Raw genomic sequence first — 6,024 nt, forward strand, 5'->3', positions numbered from 1 at the left:
CAAAATAGCCAATTTTACATTGAGGTGTGCAGATATCCCATGCAGTGCCCGTTACTTACAGCAGTGGTTCTCAACCTTTTTTCTTTTTCTTTGCTTTTTTTTATATATATATATATATTTTTTTAGGTATTAAAAAGGTTACATAAATTGTTACTTCACTGTCATCTGGGGACCCCCCCAAAATCATGATGGGGACCCCCCTCGGGGTCCCGACCCCACAGGTTGAGAACTACTACAATGACACATTACGTCATGCATCTGAAGGCGGAGCCTATTCATTTTGAAACAGAGGAAGTAACGTCTGTCTGCTGAGCGAACATTTATTTACAAACCGGTTGCTTCCATGCTTCTACTCTACTAGATAACAGGTACGTTTAATTAGTTTATGGAATTAAAATGTTATCCAACTTGTTAGTATCGTAAATGTGCAGTTATATTTGTGTATTAGCCATGGATCACACGACGCTCGTCCGTCACGAGCGTCATGGCTGAACTTAGACCTGGTTTTTGCACGTTCTCCATTTAGAACCTGTACATCTACATAAACGTTCAGATTTTAAATATAAAGTGCTTACTCCATGGCCATGGATGTTACAAGTCTACTCGGGCACTCAGAAATACCCGTATTGTCTGTATTGTTCAATAAAAAGCATTTTAATTCGATCGGTGGCCATTTTCTCCGTATTTCCTTATGCGTTCAACTACGTGACCCTATCGGTTGGGAGGTGTACTGCACTCTGATACATTTTAAGTCTATGACACAATGGCCACCGATCGGATTAAAATGCTTTTCTATGAACAATCCGGAATATACGGATACTTACACCCACCCGAAGTGACTTTTAACATCCGTGGCCATGAGATAAGCACTTTATATTTGAAATATGAACGTTTATGTAGATGTAGGGCCGTAAATGGAGAAAGTGCAAAAACCAGGTTGAAGTTTCCTCATGACTGTCATGAATGTCGTGATTCGCTCGGGTCTAAAGCTTAAATTATGTTTCGTCGTAAGACACTGTTGCACGCCCAAAAATCACTGATCTACAAGCTCACAGCGACACATTGTGAGCTTGTAGATAAGGTTTTTGGGGCGTGTAACACAGTCTTAGACATGGCATTAGCATATTAATTTCCATGTGGTGCATATCAGTGTTTATTTCAGGTATAAATCATTCCACAACAGTGAAAGCTAATGTTGGCCTCATTTGTTTTGACTGTAATTAATTATTATCATATCTATGAATTTTGTTTGAAACCTACAGTACAAAGTACAATCATTTAATTAAGAGAAAGAGAGTACAAATAGTACCAATGGATAAAACAAAATCAAATCAGCTGACAGATTTGGTAATCCGTTTTTTTTACTTAGTTTTGTTTTGCAGACAGTAGCTAACAAAAGCAGGTAATGTTTATCAGTGGTTCTCAAAGTGGGCTCCAGGGACCCCCAGGGGTCATTGGGGGGTTTCCAGTTGGTCCCCAGGTAAATGAGGTTATATAGCATCAAAATCAGTTTAACCACTTAAACCCTATAAATTGCCTATTTGAAAATAGCAGATCTACAAGCTCACAGTGCAGCGCATGGTGATGCGTTGTGAGCTTGTAGATCAGCTATTAAAAAACTAAAAAACACTATAAACAAACTGTGTGGAATATTTCTGAAACACTTTTGTAACTCAAATCTTGAGTCCTTAGCCAAGTACATAGACTACTAATTAGGGGGTCCTTGACGTGAACATGTTTGAGAACCACTGATTTGTACAACATTAATCATTAATCAGTTCTGCATTGTGAAACACTTTGCCAAATTCATCAGAAGAACTGAATGATGAGAAGGGGGCACGGTGGCGCAAATTATGAGCAATCTGATGAGTTAACATTACATTTTAAATTACTGACGCACAAATAATATCTATGTCTATTTCTACTATCACAGATGCTGAAAGAAACACCTGGCTTGCAGTGAGCACTGATCACCAGTGCAAAGACTGGACACGAAGAAGTGCGAAGACGATTTTCAGGTGAGAAAAACATCTGCTGCTACGTGATGTCTCTACTTGCAATAGAGTCTGAGGATGTCTTTATTTTTTTATTACATGTTTGGATACCTTTTACTTTCGTTTGATACTTTTCTTTTTTGTTGTTTGACATTTTCCTCCTTTATAATTCTTAATACTATGTATTCAAATACAATTAATAGCTTGTACAAAAAATTATGCCACTCTTTTACACCAAGCTGTTACCCTCAACTGTTGAGCTGGGGTCAATGACTACGCATTTTTTATTTGTTTTTCTGTCTTTTAGGTGTTGGCGACAGCAGCAGTTGTTGAAAGGATAATGAAGCTTCCCGACTCGTCTAATTGTCTTAGGTAGTGTAAACTGTTTTTTTCTAATCTGTTTTAAAGCATTGCAAATACGGAGACTATATGGAGGTCATGTTTTAGTTTAACAATCTTTTGTTATGTGGAAAGCAACAGACGAACACTGTTAACATGCAAACCATATATGTCTAATTATGTTTAGGTGAAGTTCTCACAGCTACAAAATGGATGCTGAGCATTGAGGGTCCGGTCGTTGTGGCTCCACAGATCAACTTCCTGGCTGGACTGGCAGCTTTTCCAGTTATTACAACTTCACTCTGGTGCACAGGAGCACGCCTGTTACACACTGGAATTCATTCAAAGGTAACTTTCTGCTTGAAGTAGAACCATCATATGTAACTCGAAAAATGTGCTCTCTTGTAGAGCAGCTATGAGTGCACCTTTTCCATATGTGATTCGTGATTTCAGATGTTTCGTTGGGATCAACCCATTGGCGGTGGCACCAACACGACAAAGCTGCTCAGCTAGAAAAGTGGGTCTATCCTCCTGTCTCCTCCCTCCTGAAGCGATTGATGGACTTCGATTGGCTTTGAGTGAAAGTTATGTGCAAAACATTCATTTTCATTCATGCCTTTAATTTATTTGCGAAGCATATCTTATTGCTCTTTCTGGTAAACAACCTGTGCTGATAATCTGTTGTTCGTACAAGTGAAGTTCATGTGATGTCAAACATACCATGAGATCATTCGACAAGACAAACTTACATAATTCTATTATTATTATTATTATTACATAATTCTAACCAATAATTGTAAATATAGAAGGTGTCTTGGACTCATAAATGTATTATTCCTGTCTAAGATCAACCAATTATTTTCTGTTGTGATTATGTTTAATTGAGATTTTGAATAAATGTTTAATAACTTCCAGATGTTGTGTTTTATTTAATTCATGTAGGTATGCATATTTGTATTTATGTAGGTATACATATCCTTAACATACTGTATATGTGTAAATAAACATATATGACCTATATTTAACATATATGTGTACATATACATATATGACCTATATTTAGCATATATATATAATGCATATATGAAATTGGACCCCTACATATATGGGCATATATGCAGCATTCATATATATGCGCATATATGTGCATATATACATGTGCATATATGTTGAAAGACATATATGTAGGGGTCCAATTTCATATATGTGGCATATATGTTGAACATATATGTGGCAATATAGGTTCATATATTTTCTTTCCATGTGGGCTATGCCAAACGGCGAAGAAACGAAACTCACAACTATCGGCCAAAGGGTGGCGCTATTTTACTCAATTTACTTTGAACAGGTACAACTCATGCCCTGTTTGACCCACATCCATGACACTTCGATACACACATGCGTCTCCTCATGCCTAACAACTTTCACACTCTGACTTTTGACCTCTGACCTTTAGATCTCCCACCATTTCGAATTATATGAAAAGCATTTAAAATCAAACTCCTCCTGGGATTTTTGAGCAATCTGCACAAAACTTTTTACACATGAACTTTGGACCTATACCGACAGACGTGAGCAAGCGGATTTTCCATAAGTGAAAACGTTAAGCTTTTATGAGCCAATGAATATTGCAGTTTTATGAAAATTATTCGTCTGCCCCTAACACATACATGCAGACTCACATTTGTTTGAAACTTTGCAATAATGTAGAGGGTCATTCCAAGTATCACTGAAACCAATCTTACTCCAATTGGTCAAAGGGGGGCGCTATAGCAATTTTTTGAAAATGCAAACTCTAAACAGGCAAAAGTCATGCCTCGTTTGGCCGACAGCTGTGAAACTTGCTTACACATGTGCCTTGACTCATGAGGAACATATCTATCACTTTGACCAGTAAGCTCCGCCCTTAGATTGTCTGCAATTTTGAGCAGTTTGAAAAACATTTTAACCCAGGATTTCTGAGCAATTTGCGTGAAAGTGTGTCGTGTGTGAACTCCCTTTTCACCAGTTCAGGTCTGTTGGTCCAATAGCTTGATCGTTTAATAATTTGTCTTGAAACCACAGGGTCGCCTGTTCAAATCCCACCTCATGCAGACTTCATCTCAATTGCATTGCACACGACATGACTGTATCAATGAATAAACTTGCAATTGTTAAATAAAATGCTTATTGAGAGTAGTTATTTTCAATGTATGACGTATTTCATTCCCACTTTTGTTTTGTTTTGTTGGATTCTCCCTTTTCACTGACTAAGGCTGTGGATTGAATAGCTTGATCAGTTCAGTGTTAGCCTCATGTACCAGAGGTCCACAGTTCAAACCCCACTCATCACAGTTTACATTTAAATTGCATCGTACATAACATGACCCTGTTAATTCAGACATGTGCAATTTTTAAACAATAACATGAAATGCTTTTGAGAGTAGTTGTTTTTTATGTATGACATACTTTCTTGTGAAAATAGCCGATCTACAATCTCACACCTTTTTAGATAGCAACGCATTGTGAGCTTGTACATCGACTATTTTCACTAGTTTCCATTCCGAAGACACAAAAAAAAAAACTTTATTGGTAAATGTTTTGTGAACCAGTGATCTAGAGTAGTTAGCGTCCTGTCTATCCAATAGCTCAGTCAGTACTGCGGCCATAGCTGAGTGGTTAGTGAGCCCGCCTAGGGAGCCATAGGCCCTGGTTCCCCCAGGTACGATTCAAGGCCAGGCCAGCAAATGTGTCGATGAAATGAAATGTGTCCCTGAGCAAGACTCTTAACCCCTAATTGCTCACAGGCCCTTATTGGAAACAAGGCCGCAAGGACTTTCATGAATGGACCTGTTAAAGGAATTATCCTTATCCTTTACACTGTCTAACCGCAAGTCTGTAGGTCCCTGGTTCAAACCCCAATTTAACCAGTTTGAAAAACATTTTAACCCAGGATTTCTGAGCAATTTGCGTGAAAGCGTGTCAAATCTGTGAGCTCCTTTTTCACAAGTTTAGGTTTGTTGGTCCAATGGCTTAATCATCTGCCTTGAAACCACAGGGTCGCCGGTTCAAAATCCCACCTCATGCAGACTTCATCTGAATTGCATTGCACACAACATGACTGTATCAATGAGTACGTGCTATATATGTATGTGCAATTGTTAAAGATAACATGAAATGCTCATTTGAGAGTAGTTATTTTCAATGTATGACGTACTTCATTCGCCCTTTTGTTTTGTTTTGTTGGATTCTCCTTTCTCACTGAGGCTGTGGATTGAATAGCCTCATGTGCCGAAGGTCCCCGGTTCAAACCCCACTCATTACAGTTTACATTTAAATTGCATTGTACAAAACATGACCCTGTTAATTCAGACATGTGCAATTTTTAAACAATAACATGAAATGCTTTGGTACTCAAAGTCCCCTGTTCAAGCCTCACCTCATGCAGGCTTCATTTAAATTGCATTGCACAAAACATGACTGTATGCATGTGAACTTCATAAAGAGAGTAGTTATTTTCAATGTATGCCTACTCAAGTATTGTGCTGAGTGCATTAGAGACATATGATTTCAGAAAATGTTCCCGGTCTCTCTATAGTTGTTACAATTCACGCTCTATTTTTCTGTCTGGTGATTTATATTGAACTTGGTGTAACACTGATGATGACCTCAATCACGTCATTGATAACAAAGACGAGCACATTTTACTGTG

The 6,024-nt window shown here is 38.1% G+C and overlaps 1 long non-coding RNA gene across 1 annotated transcript; it reads left to right on the top strand.

Moving 5' to 3' along the window:
* Window positions 1–246: 246 nt before the first annotated feature.
* Window positions 247–2,843, top strand: LOC308077400. Its single transcript, XR_013932397.1, has 5 exons — window positions 247–368; window positions 1,934–2,018; window positions 2,302–2,366; window positions 2,521–2,681; window positions 2,787–2,843. It is a non-coding gene; the product is annotated as an uncharacterized lncRNA (long non-coding RNA).
* Window positions 2,844–6,024: the final 3,181 nt, after the last annotated feature.

Source organism: Gymnoscopelus braueri (genome assembly GCF_963280865.1).
Source record: "Gymnoscopelus braueri genome assembly, chromosome: 21".
Classification (NCBI taxonomy): domain Eukaryota; kingdom Metazoa; phylum Chordata; class Actinopteri; order Myctophiformes; family Myctophidae; genus Gymnoscopelus; species Gymnoscopelus braueri.